Source organism: Astyanax mexicanus, chromosome 12 (genome assembly GCF_023375975.1).
Source record: "Astyanax mexicanus isolate ESR-SI-001 chromosome 12, AstMex3_surface, whole genome shotgun sequence".
Classification (NCBI taxonomy): Eukaryota; Metazoa; Chordata; class Actinopteri; order Characiformes; family Acestrorhamphidae; genus Astyanax; species Astyanax mexicanus.
In genome coordinates this window covers 33,547,378-33,564,249 of record NC_064419.1, presented here as the reverse complement: position 1 = coordinate 33,564,249, position 16,872 = coordinate 33,547,378, and positions in this window count along the sequence as shown.

Below are 16,872 nucleotides of genomic sequence, written 5' to 3'. Positions count from 1 at the left end.
TAACCCAGACACTCAGTGTGGAGTCTCTGTGACCCTGTGACCTGAGACAAAGAGGTGTCAAATAAGGCCAGTGTGGTCACAGAGAGAGAAAGACAGACATAGAGGGAGGAGGAAAACACACACAGAGGAGAGGTAGACAGAGACAGAGTGACAGACAGACAAAGAAAGTCCTAAATGGTGAGGTATAAGCTTTCTTTACTTATTATTTACATAAGCCTTGTAGCTTCAGTGCTAATTCATGAGATATAAGCTTTCCCAGTAGTAACTGGTGGGGTATAAGCTTCCAATACTTGTTATCTACATTACAAGAGAGAGAGAGAGAGAGAGAGAGAGAGAGAGAGAGAGAGAGAGAGAGAGAGAGAGAGAGAGAGAGAGAAAATTATGACAAGATATTTAAAAAAAAGGCCAGTTTCCCATTTCGATACAGTCATATATTCACCTACACACACACACACAGAGCTCCTCTCTCATGCAGCTGGTGCAGATGAGCATGACTCTGCCACATCTTGTTCAGAAAGAGGAACATTGTGATGGCCATGTGTATATGCATGTGTGTGTGCATGTGTTATTCAGTTTTTCTTACAAAAACTCCCACTTAAATCACAGTGTGTCTTTGTGTGTGTGTGTGTCTATCATTCATGTGCATCTTGCTTACAGGACAAATATCTTGCATTTATTGAGTATTGATAAGCAGATAGACACTGAAACACAAGTATGACTAAACATATCTGTGGGGCAGGTACATGCTAATTACTGTGTGTTAGCTTAGCTTACACTGGAAGCATTAAAAGAAAGGCAACGCATGCACAAATACTGCAGGGGGGTTGTACACTGATTGCAATTAAAAATTAAATCTTAAAATTAAAACCCTGTTTACCCCTGGTCATTTTAACCAACATTTTGGTATTGAAATGTGTCTCTGGTTAGCCAGACTGAAATCTATGATTCATGTTTCCATCAAACTAAGGGGTAGACACACAAAATAAATAAAATACAAAAAGTGCACAAAAAACCCTGGATAACAATGCATGCCTTATGTTTTACACATGATCATTTATGACATGCAGCACACACACCTACACACATACGGTTTAACAGATGCAGTAACAGCCTGTTGCAGAGATGTAAAGACACAATTTGGTGTTTAATCTTCACAAATCATTCACACTACTCTTCAAAAGAATATTATGATTCAGTTCTAATAACATATTAGAATAATAATATTCAGATTGAATTTCTAATATAATTAATATCCAGAGTCATCTGTCATCTAACAGAGAACCTACACCTTCCCATGCAGCACTGCTACCCCATAATCAACAATTTATCTTAATCTGTGGGTGGTCTTAATGTTTTGGTTATGGCCAGTGTATCTCTGTTGTGATAAGACTGAGAGTAATTCCTGTTTTTTGATGCCGCAGTGTAATCGTCAGGCATGTGCTGGAATCACGCACTCATTATCCACATTAAACCTCAGCTCTGTGTGTGTGTGTGTGTGTGTGTGCACGTGTGTCTAAGCTGGTAATCTGTTCATACTTGTGTGTGAAGATTATGACGAGTCCACTGTTTTCACCCGCTGTGCTGAACAACACCTGACGGTTAGACCCCTGCTAAGCACAAAGCCCGCCTACTGGTCCATAATGACCAATCAGACTCACCAGTCAAAAGTATTTGTTTTCAGAAAAACAATACCATTAGAACAATACACAAATGAATGTTAGCTTAATAATTTCTAACGATCTCAAACAGCTGCACCATAGTATTCACAGAGCATGGACTGTCTATAAATATACATATACTGTATATATATATATATATATATATATATATATATATATATATATATATATATATATACACAGCTCTGGAAAAAATAAGAGACCAGTTCAGTTTATGAATCAGTTTCTCTGATTTTGCTATTTATAGGTATGTGTTTAAGTAAAATGAACATTGTTTTTTTTATTCTATAAACTATGAACAACATTTCTCTCAAATACCAAATAAAAATGTTGCAATTTATAGCATTTAATTGCAGACAATAAGAAATGGCTGAAATAACAAAAAATGCAGAGCTTTCAGACATTAAATAATGCAAAGAAATCAAGTTCACATTCATTTTTTTTAAGAGTTTAGAAATCAATATTTGGTGGTATAACCCTGTTTTTAATCACAGTTTTCATCCATCGTGGCATGTTCTCATCCACCAGTCTTACACAATGCTTTTGGATACCTTTATGCCACTCCTGGTAGAAAAATTTAAGCATTTCAACTTGGTTTGATGGCTTGTGATCATCCATCTTCCTCTGAATTATATTCCAGCGGTTTTCAATTTGGTAAAATCAAAGAAACTCATCATTTTTAAGTGGTCTCTTATTTTTTTAAGAGCTATATATACTATACTATAATTTACTATACACTTATCATTAAATGTCCAATATTTATTAAGCTACACATACAGAAAAATGTGTAACGCATGTCTAATGAATGTGTAACGCAACAGGCCAGACATCTCTGATGGAGTTGCAGAGGTTTCTAAAGTTGTAATTCTGTCAATTTTTTGTAGTTGTGGAGTGTTGATAGGTCCATGGCGTTTCACAATATTCTAATTGAGGATAGGTCTGGCAATGCGGCTGGCAGTGGCATAGCATCTGCGTCTTAAAGGCAAGCTCTTGAGAAGGCAGCAGTATATGGATGAGCATTGTCCTTTTGGAATTGCACATCGAAGTGTGTGATTAGAATAGGTAGGGTCACTGGTTATAGAACCTTATTAACATAATTTTGGTCTGTCAAAATGCCTAAAATGCAGACCAGAGGAGACCTGGCATTGTGCGAAATTGTACCCCACACTGTGATACCAGACCTTCTGAACATATGATGCATGACGACAAACTGTGGTCATCTTGAAGCTGACCACAGTGCCTGAACACACATATTTGTTGGTCATCTTCACTATTCACTAAGACAAAAGTAAAATGGCCTGGTGTCATGGTGTCGGATACAATTTTGTACAATGATCTTCATTACATGCACTTTTACAGATACTGATATTATGCTAATGAGGTCCTGCAACCAGTGGCCCTACCTTTTCTGAAGGCACAGGACAATGCTCGTGCACATACTGTTGCCATCTTAAGAGCTTCCCTTGAACACAAAGATGCTATGCCATGGTCAGCCATATCCCTGATTGACAATGTGTGCATATAGAATGTGAAACATGGCCTATCAGGTTTCCCTCTTTCAGCCACATTGTTTGTGACACCCTGTGTATATCATTGTTATTTATGTTAACCATCACAACAAAAGCTGAAAAACAAAGCCTGGATTAATCCTCTCACTGTATTATGTGTGACTTTACTTCATATCTCTGAGCAGATTTGCTTAAATCTTTTATCTGAAAGGGTTTAAGTAGCTTTAGTGTTTCACGGAACACAGCAGCAGCCAGGAAAAGGCCCCCATTACCCCCTACCCTCCACACACACAAACACATGCACACACACACAAACACCCTGTTTACCCCGGATCTGTGTGTAATTCACTCCCAGGCGTGTTTATTGTTTATTTATTGCTGCTTTGCTGGAGAGCAGAGCTTTTTCTGCGGAACTCATAATCCAGATGATAGATTAGCAGCTGTTGTTGCACTAGCGGAGTGCTAATCTCACAGCTGGATACTTACAGCTACCTGTGTGTGTGTGTGTGTGTGTGTGTGTGTGTGTGTGTGTGTGTGTGTGTGTGTGTGTGTGTGTGCGCACGTGTGTGTCTTTGTACACTTTTAGCAAAATAACAATTACAGTATGACTACAGTAATATCACAGAAAAACTACAGTCCACTACAGGCCACTACAGTATTTTAAAAAGGAATATAATTATAAATAATAATAACAATAACAATAATAATAATAAGAAGAATATAAATAATTAAATGTATGTTTCAAATTATTTATAGAATTATGTGTTATATATATATATATATATATGTATTGAGATTCTTATTATTATTACTGTTCACGTTTTACAAATGTCATTATTTTTGCATAGTTTTGCCCTAAAAATGCTCAGAATCATTTAGGTCCTAAAGCTAGATAAATAAAACCAAAACATGCAAAAACATTTTTACATGAAATTTATAAGAAATAAAGGAATGTTATATATATTTATTTATATATTCATTTTGTTGGAAAAAGCGAACAAACCTTTTACAGCTGCCCTGGACATGAGGCAATAACATTTAACTTTTAAGCACTATACTCCCACCACCATGCTTAACTTTTTTTTTTTAACATAGCACTTTTCGTTTAAGCCAGAATGTTTGAATGAATAAATACATCCTGGCTGGATGTATATCACATGTCACGGTACAAAAAGAAATGTGTGTGTGAGGAAGTGAACAGGGCTGTCACTCTGCGTATGGTGTTTAATTTGAGGCAGCTGGGGAGAGATTATAGCAGATTCTCCTCAGCAACAGCACCCAGCCTTACACACACACACACACACACACACATATTCATTAATCCCTCATGCTGAGTATGAGTGCTCAGGGAATAACATCCATAACATCCCAAGAGTGTTTTGGTTAAACCTCCTGGGTGCTGTCACTATGTGTGTGTGTGTGTGTGTCACACATATATATCACTTTTAAAAATATGTAAACAGTTTTGTTACAGATAGACTAAAAACTATATGAAAAATAATAACATGCCAAAAGTCATTGGATAACAGTAAGAAAATTGATCATGAAGTGTTACAAAATGGGACAGCATGGGTAAGTTGTGAGGTGTTATCTTGTGAGTGAGTGTGCTCATGACAAGGCACGTTTATGCGATAGGAATCTATTTACCTGCAGATTAATTAATGAGGAAGTGGTAAAACCCCACACTAGGATCAGTGTGGTTAGGGCAGGGGTTAGGCAAGCCGCAATATTAAAACCAAATACATGGAGTAAAGAAATAAGGAGGTGATTTGGACTAATGTTAGGACTGATCTGTGTCTTATCTGTGTTTATTCTATGTATGAAACAATTATAGTCATTATTTGTTGACAATTAATAAAGTGAAAATAGTTCATATAAGTAAAAAGAGAAGTAAGACAGACACCAAGGAGCAGAATTTTACATTTTAGAATGAATCATACAGGTGTAGGTGGTTCTTCTGGCCAAAGGTCATGCTGGCCCAATCCCATCTCTGTTTTGTTACCTTACCCACTGATTTGAGTATAATCCTCCCCCTAAGAATACAAGATTCAAAGAGTTTATTGTCATGTGCACAGTAATGTACAATGAAGTCCTTTTTTTTGCTCCTTGCCAAGTATGCCACAATGAAATTCTTTTAATTGGGACCTTTTAAGCACCCGAGCAAGCAATTCATTATTATTGTCCATTCCTGAATTCCTGAGAGATGGGAGAGATGAAATTAGCTTTTATTAGTTTTTATTTAATGTTTCCATTCAACCTTAAATGCTGAAGCCTCTGATATCTGTTGCACTATTTAAGGTCAAGCTACAGGCAATTTTTTAATACTTCTTATGAAGAAAATGGCCTTAAAATATTGAAACTACACATTAAATAATAATAATAATATAGTGGTTATCGTAATTTTTTAACAAGGAAAATATTCTAATTTCTGGGTTTCTTTAGTCGCTTGTGCCGCCATCTTGCCAGTGATTCTCATAGCTCTCTGTTTTGAGTGTGCCTCTGAAAATCCACCCCCCCACCCCCCGCTTTTTTTTTTATTTTCAGGTTGTTAACTTAACTAGATATATTAAGTTATTAACCACCAATGTGCACAAAAATATGGAAGAAATAACATCCACATACAATGTAGGAGGCTCCACACACATCCCACAAGTGCAGCATTCTTTAGCTTCTATGGAACATGGCAAAAGTCATGTCAGTACAACACTCTGCAGTGTGTATGTGTGTGTGTAGATTCTTTGTTCAATGTGTGTGTGTGTGTGTGTGTGTGTGTGTGTGTGTGTGTGTGTTACAGACTGAAGCTGTATGCTGTGTGGGTAGTTACACACATGTGGTGTGTGTGGGTATGTGTGTTCTAATCCCCCAGGTTCACCCCTGGCTCTGCTCAGATTAACCTGCAGTGAATAGTTGTGGTCAGAGAGCACAAAGAAAGCCCATATTCTGCTGGAAACAACAGCAACACACACACACAAACACATGCACATACACAAAACACAGCAACAAATGCACTGCGGGGGTCTGAGTGAGTGTGGGGGCTTCTACCTTCGTCACAGTTGGCCCAATTGCGTAGATCAGAGCCACTTTCATATCCATGCAGAGAAATGGCATCTCTGGACTGCGTCTCCAGTGGAGCCCCCAGAGGACAGTGAAATGTCCAGTCAGTGCCCACTCACACTCGCACACAATACAGCCTTTTAGCACAGTCAGAACTGCAGCACATGAATGAAGCATTAGGCCACAACACAGTCAAACCCAGTATACACAGTAAAACCAGTCTGTTTAATCGTAGATAGAGATAGACATAGAGATAAAGAGAGAGAAAGAGACAAAGACATACAGGCTGATAGAAAGCTAGATAGATAGACAGACTGCAGACAACATGCAAGACATCTTGAAGTTGCATTGTAGAGGTTCCTAATGGTGTTCTGTGATACTCCATACCATTCAGCTTGAATATTCTTACGCAGTCACAATCGCATACCAGTATTACTGTCTGTGGATTACTTAGGAAAGGCACATTAAACCGAAGGCTATGCTACAGCTAGCTCACCGTTCCGCACAGAGAACTACAACTCAACATGCATGTGCAGTTGTTCGACACATGTAAAACCACCATTACAATATGTATAGGCATACATATGGTAAATATAACTAAATGTAAGCTGAATGTGTGACGATAACTGATGTAAGCTTAATAGGTGGGAGTAAAATTATGCAAGCTCAAGGTTAAACTGCAGAAGGCTGAATAGTTAAGCTGCTGAATGGTTGAGGCTAAACAGCTGTAGGCTGAATGAAGTGGGCTCAACTGCTTAAGTTTAAATATGTGGAGCTAAACTGCTGTAGGCTGAATGGTTAAACTGCAGTAGGCTGAATGGTTAAACTGCTGTAGGCTGAATGATTAAGGCTTAACAGCTGTAGGCTGAATGAAGTGGGCTCAACTGCTGAAGTTTAAATAGGTGGAGCTAAACTGCTGTAGGCTGAATGGTTAAACTGCTGTAGGCTGAATGGTTAAACTGCTGTAGGCTGAAAGGTTAAACTGCAGTAGGCTGAATGGTTAAACTGCTGTAGGCTGAATGGTTAAACTGCAGTAGGCTGAATGATTAAGGCTTAACAGCTGTAGGCTGAATTAAGTGGGCTCAACTGCTGAAATTGCTTAAATTGGTGGAGCTAAACTGCAGTAGGCTGAATAGGCGAGGCTAAACTTAAAATTGAGTAAACTAAAATCACTGCCAAATGTTGTTCAATTCTGTCATATTGAGAAACGGCTTCATTATTTGGGCATGGGACACCTGAAGGAGGTCATTTCGATTTTGAAGTTGTTTCCAGCCATTAGCAAAACTGAAGTAGGGATATGAAAGTATGAAAGCACAGTGACCTACTTCTCTCACGTTTCACGAAAACTCCTGAGAGTGCACTGTAAAAAAAAACATTTTTTTTACAGTTTTTCCAAGTAAAATTTTACAATATTTCCCTGTATTTCAAAATGACAGGCAAATGGTATTAAAATGACAAGAATAAACTGTCTATTGAAATGAGTCATGTGATTTAACATAAACAATCTGTGTGAGTAAAATACATTAAATATCTGTTTTTTAACAAATTTTAGATGACAATTCGAACAATACTAACTGTAAAAATAAAGTCATATTTTGTGACAAAAAAAAGCTAAATTTTCTGTATTTTTACACAAAGTTAACATTTTAAAATGCAGATATCACTGTAAAAAAAAGTGTAAATAAACGGTATTTTTCCGGCAGCAGGGGCGCCAGAAAATGTCTGTAAAAAAACAGAAAAATTGTGTAATTTTTAAAACATACATAAACCGTAAAAAAACAGTTATTGTATTTATTGTAATCAACGTCTATTATTGTAATTTTACAAGAAATTGCCCTTTAATTACATTAAATGTTTTTCTTTTAACATATTTTATTTCTTAAAAAAGTGTCATGCACTCTTTATAAAATGGAATAATTCGTCATTTTACAAGAAATGTTTCTATAATTACATGAAATTATAAGTAATTATCAACCGCTTTATCCATTCACACACAGAAAGACCCGGGTCGCCCCAGCCGGGAATCGAACCCAGGCCATCTTGCTGTGAGGCGGAAGTGCTACCCACTGCGCCACCGTGCCGTCCATGAAATCTTTTAAGTTTAACATATTTTATTTCTTAAAAAGTGTAATTTGCTTCTTATAAAATAGTGAAAGAAAATGGTAAAAATAGGCTTGGAGCTTTGGGTTGTGAACATAACTGTACATGGCAGTGATGTAGAGAGCATTTGCTAAATTATCATTAGCTAATTTTTTTTTAACTCAGCTTCATCACCACCACCTGGGAGTAGCAAATGGTGACATAGGTTATATATATGTTAAAATTAAAAGAGTTAATGGGTGGCACGGTGGCACAGTGGGTAGCACTTCCGCCTCACAGCAAGACGGCCTGGGTTCGATTCCCGGCTGGGGCGACCCGGGTCTTTCTGTGTGGAGTTTGCACGTTCTCCCCGTGTCTGCGTGGGTTTCCTCCGGGTGCTCCAGTTTCCTCCCAATTAGATGTCAGAAATAAATTGCCCCCTGTGTGTGAGTGAATGTGTCTGTGTCTGTCTGCCCTGCGATGGATTGGCGGCCTGTCCAGGGTGTATCCTGCCTTCTGCCCGATGCTGGCTGGGATAGGCTCCAGCACCCCACCCCCCCCCCCACCCCCGGGCTGGATAAAGCGGTTGATAATGACTTGACCGACTAAAAGATTTCATGTAATTATAGTAACATTTCTTGTAAAATGACGAATTATTCCATTTTATAAAGAGTGCATGACACTTTTTTTAAGAAATAAAATATGTTAAAAGAAAAACATTTAATGTAATTAAAGGGCAATTTCTTGTAAAATTACAATAATAGACGTTGATTACAATACGTACAATAACTGTTTTTTTACGGTTTATGTATGTTTTAAAAATTACACAATTTTTCTGTTTTTTTACAGACATTTTCTGGCGCCCCTGCTGCCGGAAAAATACCGTTTATTTACACTTTTTTTTTTTACAGTGTGCGCTTCCTTACTAAAAATACCTCCTTCTAGACCTCAACCTCTGATCTGCCTCACAACGCTGAGAGTAAAACATTCATTAGTCATCACAAATTCAAGATGCATTGATGTGATGTGAAGAAGCCGACATAGTGAGACCTGATAACATACAGCTGTTCTGTTCAGGACATCAAGTTATTAATTTCTCACATAAACCTGGCCTGCAGTGCAACAGAGCTACAGCATTGTGCCAAAGTATTAGGTCAATCTTAAAAATTAAATAAAATACTGTGTGTATTAAAATAAAAGTGCTGTATGATCTTTCTTTACAGGTGGAGAGAAAAAGTGTGGAACAGAGCTTGAGAAGTTAAAACTATAAGGGCTGGAATGAGGTCAGCAGAGGAACCTGTAACAGAACTGACAGACTATGTGAGCCACACATCAGAGCTGCAGCACCACACTCTGCATTACACTTCTTATGGCACTCCACATTACTATCAGCATCTCACTCCACATCAGACCCCTCATCACTCTCAGCATCACACACGTTATCACTCTCAGCATCATACTCCTCATCACTCTTAGCACCACCACATTCCTCCTTACTCTTACTTTCACTGTCCTCATTGCACACATCTTGTTCAACATTACAATCCTCATCACTCTCAGCATCACACTCCTCATTGCACTTCTCACCTGTCAGCATCACACTCATCACCCTCAGCATCACAGTCATCACACTCAGCATCATACTTCACATCACCCTCAGCATCACAGTCATCACACTCAGCATCATACTTCACATCACTCTCAGCATCACAGTCATCATACCCATCCTCACTCTCAGCATTACACTCCTCGTTGCACCTCTCACCTGTCAGCATCGCACTCATAACTCTCAGCATCACCCTCAGCATCACAGTCATCACACTTAGCATCATACTCCACATTAATCTCAGCATCACACTCATCATACCACTACTTACCTTTCAGCATCACACTCCTTAATTGCACTTCTCACCTGTCAGCATCACACTCGTCACACTCAGCATCACAATTACACTCAGCATCATACTCCACATCACTCTCAGCATCACACTCCTCATTGCACTTCTCACCTGTCAGCATTGCACACGTCACCCTCAGCATCACAGTCATCACACTCAGCATCACACCTATCATACCCCTCCTCACCTTCAGCATCACAGTCATCATTTCACTCCTAATTGTTCTCAGCATCACACTCGTCATCAAACTCAGCATCACTATACTCAACACACTCCTTATTACTCTCAGCAGCAAGTTTATCATCACACTCTTTATGGCTCACCTCATCACTCTCAGCATTGCACTATTCATACTCTTTTCTCTTTCAGCATCACACTGCTCATTCCTCTTAGTATACACTGATCATCAAACCCAGCATCACTATTCTCAACACGCTAACACACTCCTTATTACTCTCAGCATTGCACTATTCATACCCCTTCCTCTTTCACCATCACACTACTCATTGCTCTCAGCATAACACTGATCATCAAACCCAGCATCACTATTCTCAACACACTCCTTGTTTCTTTCTGCATTGCACTATTCATACCCCTTCCTCTTTCACCATCACACTGCTCATTGCTCTCAGCATAACACTGATCATCAAACCCAGCATCACTATTCTCAACACACTCCTTGTTTCTTTCAGCACTGCACTCTTCATACCTCTTCTTCTTTCACCATCACACTACTCATTGCTCTCAGCATCACACTCCTCATCACACTCCTGACCACTCTCAGCATCGCACTCATCATTGTACCCCTTAACACTCTCTTCATCACACTATATCACGTCTGTGCCTGGCCAGTGACAACAATGTGGGCTGTTTTTGTTCTAACTCAAATGGGAGAAAATTGCTACTGTTTTTTTATGACTCATTTATTTACTCATTTGACATTAGGTAAGTGTCAGACATCCATGTGGAAACACACACAGATATATACACACAGACACACAGCATCAAAGTGCATTTGGAGATAAAGTAAATTATAACCAGGAACATATTCCCCTCTATATATTATACTGTATTGCATACTGATTCGACACGCTTTTAGAAGCAGTCCACCTCTTCCTCTCATTGGCCACTTTATTAGAAACACATCTCCAACCTCTCCATGACCCAGATCACGTTTTCTTTAAGGCCCCAGAATTACCTCTATAAATCTGCAGTGAGCCTCCGGTTATGAGTAAGTGTGTGAGCTGACCTGTTTGAGAGCGATTCAGGTGGAGTTGACATGTGATCAGAACTCACACTTACTCAGCTCTCCTGAGAGCTTGCTGTGCTGGTGATCTGTGGCCCTTTGCCCTCTGCAGAGCGCCTGAAGTTGCTGATGAAAGTGCGAAGAGGAAATCTAATACAGGTTAAAGAGGCGAGGCCTCCGAGCTCAGGCCCAGAAGCAGCAGACCCAAACATCTGTCAGGCGTTATAGAGCAGGTGGGAACAACAGAGTGTGAGGTGTGTATCAGTGTGTGTGTGTGTGTGTGTGTGTGTGTGTGCTCTCTTTTTGCTGGCAGCGGAGAAAAGCAAACACAGCAATGAAAATGATGAAAGGAAGTGGACAGCTTGCCTTCTTTTCTGTTTGGAGAGAGTTTATTACATAGATTGTAGATACTTATTTGCTGTATATGGCATATACTAGTTATAGTATTATATTTATGTACATACATGTAATGTATATACTACACCAGGACAGAAAGTGTATTAAAAGCGAGTTCGTTCTGCTTTTGTTGGAGTAACTGTCTTTACTGTCCATTAAGTACCTTCTATGAGATCTTTAAGACATAAAAACTAACATTCTGAATATGTGAACGCATGAGAAAGAGAGAGTTTTTCTTCAGTATCAGGTCTCCCCACCCCTCTCTGGTTTTCCTGTGCAGGCCCTTTCTCTGCATACACTGTTTTCCAGTAAAGTGTTCAGATGCAGCCAAACCCTGAGTCAATCGATAGCCGTTAGCGAGCACTGCTACTGTTTCCATTAGCAGCTCCTCGAAAGCGCTGTCAGACTGTACACTGTGTGCGGACAGGACTGAGAATTCCTGTTATGCCATTAGCATCTCCAGCTCTTACTGGCTGCCTGGCAGAACACATTTAACAGCTGTTAATGAGGGGATTGTAACATATATATAACTCTGAACCACGTTACTGGAACACTGCATATTTCTCTGTACTGTCTAATTATACAGTAAGCTGAATAGTGGAACTATGGGAACTGTGCACACACTGTGTAAAACAGGCCACAAGTTGCATCTTGATCTTCAGAACTCTGCCATCTGAATACAGCAGAGTTAGTGTGTAAGTCACACTAGTTTAAAGACAGATACAAGCTTGCCATCAAGCTGTCAGCGCTCAGAGGGAGCAAAATTGGCCCTGCTCCCTTCAGGTGGGTAGATGGCGCTCTCTCCCCACATCACTCCCACGGTGATGTCCACAACACAGGGCGTCTGTGAGCTGATGTATCGGAACCGAGCCGCTGCGCTTTCCTCCGAGCGTGCTGGCTGCTCGGTAATGCTGCATCAATAGCAGCTCGGAAAGTGGTGGCTGGCTTCACGTGTATCGGAGGAAGCATGTGTAAGTCTTCACCCTCCTGATGTGTTAGGGCATTACTAGTGATAGGGGAAGTCCTAATGAGTGGGTTGGGTAATTGGCCAAGTAAATTGGGGTTGAAAATGGGAATAATTTGAAATAAAATTATAAAAAAGTGATGTAGCATTAGAGTCTCCTGGTAGAAATTTTCCTAGACACTTTTATTACTGTCCAATATCACACCAGTTATCACACTAGGCATCACAACAGTCACAACAGCAGTCCCATCAGTCATCACAACAGTCTTCACGCCAGTCATCACAACAGTCACATCAGTCATCACAACAGTCACATCAGTCTTTAAAGCAGGCAACACTTGAGTCATAACACCAGTCCCATCAGTCATCACAGCAGTCTTATCAGTCATCACAGCAGTTATCACACCAGTCATCACTGCAGTCACAATACCAGTCCCATCAGTTATCACAACAGTCATCACAACAGTCACATCAGTCATCAGAATAGTCATCACAGCAGTCACAACACCAGTCCCATCAGTGATCACAACAGTCTTCACGCCAGTCATCACACCAGTCACATCAGTCTTGAAAGCAGGCAACACTTCAGTCATAACACCAGTCCATCAGTCATCACAGCAGTCCCATCAGTCATCACAGTCACACCAGTCTTCACAAGTCATCAAAATAGTCATCACACCAGTCACAACACCAGTCTCATCAGTCATCACATCAGTCTTCACGCCAGTCATCATAACAGTCACATCAGTCATCACACTTGTCACAGCAGTCATCACTCCAGTCTTCAAAACAGCCCCACCAGTCATCACACCAGTCACATCAGTCTTTAAAGCAGGCAACACTTCAGTCATTACACCAGTCACACCAGACAACACACCAGTCATCTTAAAAGTTATCACACCAGTCATCAAAAAAGTCATTAAAACAGTCACACCAATTACCATTTATCACATTAGTTATCTATGTAGAATAGGTTGACATCATATTGATTGATTGATTAATTGATTGTGTGATTCACACATAAAAAATGCATAAAAATGATGAACAGAGACCTAAAGAGAGAGACAGGCAGTTAGATCTGTTAGCATTGCATTATTAATGTGGTGTGTCGCATTATTACACCACCACTCACAGCCGAGCACTGATTTCTGAGGGGAAAGATATTAAACACTGCAGAGCTATGAGACATTTAGCAGTCAGTCATGAGGTTTACTCTGCAAGAACACGAGGCGGCGGCCACTTCTGCTTAAACAGCGGAGCTTCCTTCATACAGCATGACCACCGACCGGCATGACAGAGCGAGCGAGTGTTAGCATGCTTACAGACCTCTAAACTTAGCAGTGTGTGTTTTCTTGGTGGTGACTCAGCACGTTCCCTGATGGCTCCTTAAACGCATCAGGTGACCTTTGACATTAACACCACGCTGAGGGATTTCCAAACGGCACAGTGCTTCCCCAACGTCAGAGTTTCTGAAACACACAGACGGACCTAAATGCATGCCACAACCACAAGAGTGAAGAAGAACCTTTAAGGCCTTGTATCAGCTTCCATTACATGTTAGCTTACTTTAGCCTCATAGCCCCAGTGTTTATTGGTGTGGTGTAAGCTTGCATTGCTTGCATTGCTAATAGACCCTGTGCACTAGAGGCTGTGACATGTTTCTCCCTAGATTTATGCTGGCCGATTAAGTGATTATACTATTGAAATATCCTGCCTGTAAATCTGTTGGGAGTAATTCTGATAACATTGCTTTTAGCCCAAATATCCCACCTACTGTTTTATTTAGCATGCTAACTTTAAATTTAAATATATACTATGGTAGCACAACTTATACACCTGAATGCACCTGTAACACCTGCATAAGGTTGCATAGGTTGCATATCTGTAGAGAACCATCTACTTCTCCGGATGACAGATTAGCAACGGAGCTAATTAACAGAGCTATTGCTGCAACACTGGGATTATGCTGTGGAGTCTATGAGTGGGGTATAAGCTTTCATTGCTTCTTATCATTAGCCTCATCATAGCTCCAGCAATACTGTTTGGAGTTTATGCTAACATTACTTCTTAGCTAAATTAGTTTCATGGGCCCACTGTTATTTAGTAGAGTATTGCCATCCATGAACTGTTAGTTTTATTAGGCTAGCATTTGTATAACTCGTGTCTTTGGTTTCGTCTTGCTAATGGTTTGATGCAAGGGTATTATGTAGGATGCACCTTTTTCATTAAATATTTTAATGATAATCCGCACCAGAAGCAAAGCAGCAGCAGACAGTTGGCCAGCTGGCCTTCCGGTAACAAGCAGAACAATTAAGAAAAGCTGTAATGCAGAAAGAGAGCAGTGTAATGAAGGCTCTCACTCGCAGTAAACAACAACAACACGACTGCGGCCTGAGTCAGAGCTGCTCCCACACACTCCAGTGGGTGGGGGAACTACCAGAACTTGGGAGGTGAAATCCCCCCTAAATGTCCCCCTGCTCCAGCTGGCACCTAACCGGCATGCAGCGTTATATTTGTCAGCAGAACTCCAGGACTGCCGGACGGATAACTCTTAATGCAGGAGGGACAGTCCTGTCCTCAGCTAACTGAAGGAAGCAGGTGTGTTACAGTACCAGCAGGCCATTAGCCTTACAGTGTAGCACCGAAATAAACAGTGACTGTAAGAACTTTCACTCAATGGCCACTTTATCGGAAACACCTGCTTGCTTATGCTTCCACACTCTGGTAATTTTCTTAGAAACCCCTATGGATTTCTTTGCTCTTCTAAACACTGGCCACTTTATTGGAAACACCTGCTTTCTTATGCTTTCACTGATTGGCCACATTATTAGACACCCCTACTGACCTCCTTGGAAATGGACTCAATGGCCACACCCACCTCGTTGTGCTTTGACTGACTGGTCACTTTATTAGAAACACCTACTCGCCTCCTTGTGCATTGACTCACTGGCCACTTTATTTGAAACATATGCTTACCTCCTTTAGCTTTATCACTGGCCATATTATTAGAAACCCCTAATCGCCTACTTGTGCTTTCACTCACTGGGCCATTTTATTAGAAACACCTACCTCCTTGTGCTTTGACTCACTGGCCACTTTATTAGAAACACCTACCTCCTTGTGCTTTGACTCACTGGCCACTTTATTAGAAACACCTACCTCCTTGTGCTTTGACTCAATGGCCACTTTTTTAAAGCACATACTTAACTCCTTGTGCTTTATCACTGGCCATATTATTAGAAACCCTTACTGATGTTCTTATGCTTCCACTCACTGGCCACTTTATTAGAAACACCTACATCATAAGGCGTTTACTTACTGGCCACTTTGTTAGAAACCCCTTCTGGCCTCCTTGTGCTTTCAATCACTGGCCACTTTATTAGAAACACCTACATCCTGGTGTTTCCATTTACTGCCCACTTTATTAGAAACCCCTCCTGAGCTCCTTGCGCTTTCACTTACTGGCCACTTTATTAGAAACACCTACATCGTATAAACTCAGAATCTCAGAACTCACACTGTGCATCAGCAGATGCTCTACACTCTTTACCTGAACACCAGCAAGGTGGAACTACAGGTGTTTCTAATAAATTGGCCAGGCAGTGTGCACCAGCTGGTGTTAAATTCACAGGCCACTGAATTTAATCTGTTGATGTGCCCTTTATTTGATTGTTGTGCACTTTTCCATTAGAGATGAGGCAGGCTTTGTGTAGGACAGCATGCGCCCCGCACCTGACCGGTCTGTGGGCAGAGATGTGTTGGGACATGTGGAGAGAAAAGCAGTCATCACCTGCTCTCACTGTGTTGAGTCAGTCTGACTCACCCTCTGTGACTCTGTGTGTGTGTGAGTGACAGACATGAAAACAGGTCATAATGTAAATGCGGGTGTCTCCTGCCCTCTGCTGGTAGCAAAGAATATTATAATTTTTCTAAATAACAGCATTTGTGGCAAAAGAGGTATAAAACTGCAATTTAGGCAAATAATTAAATAAATATTTCTATGTAATTATTTGACTAAATTGCAGTTTTATGCTTCTTTTGCAACAAA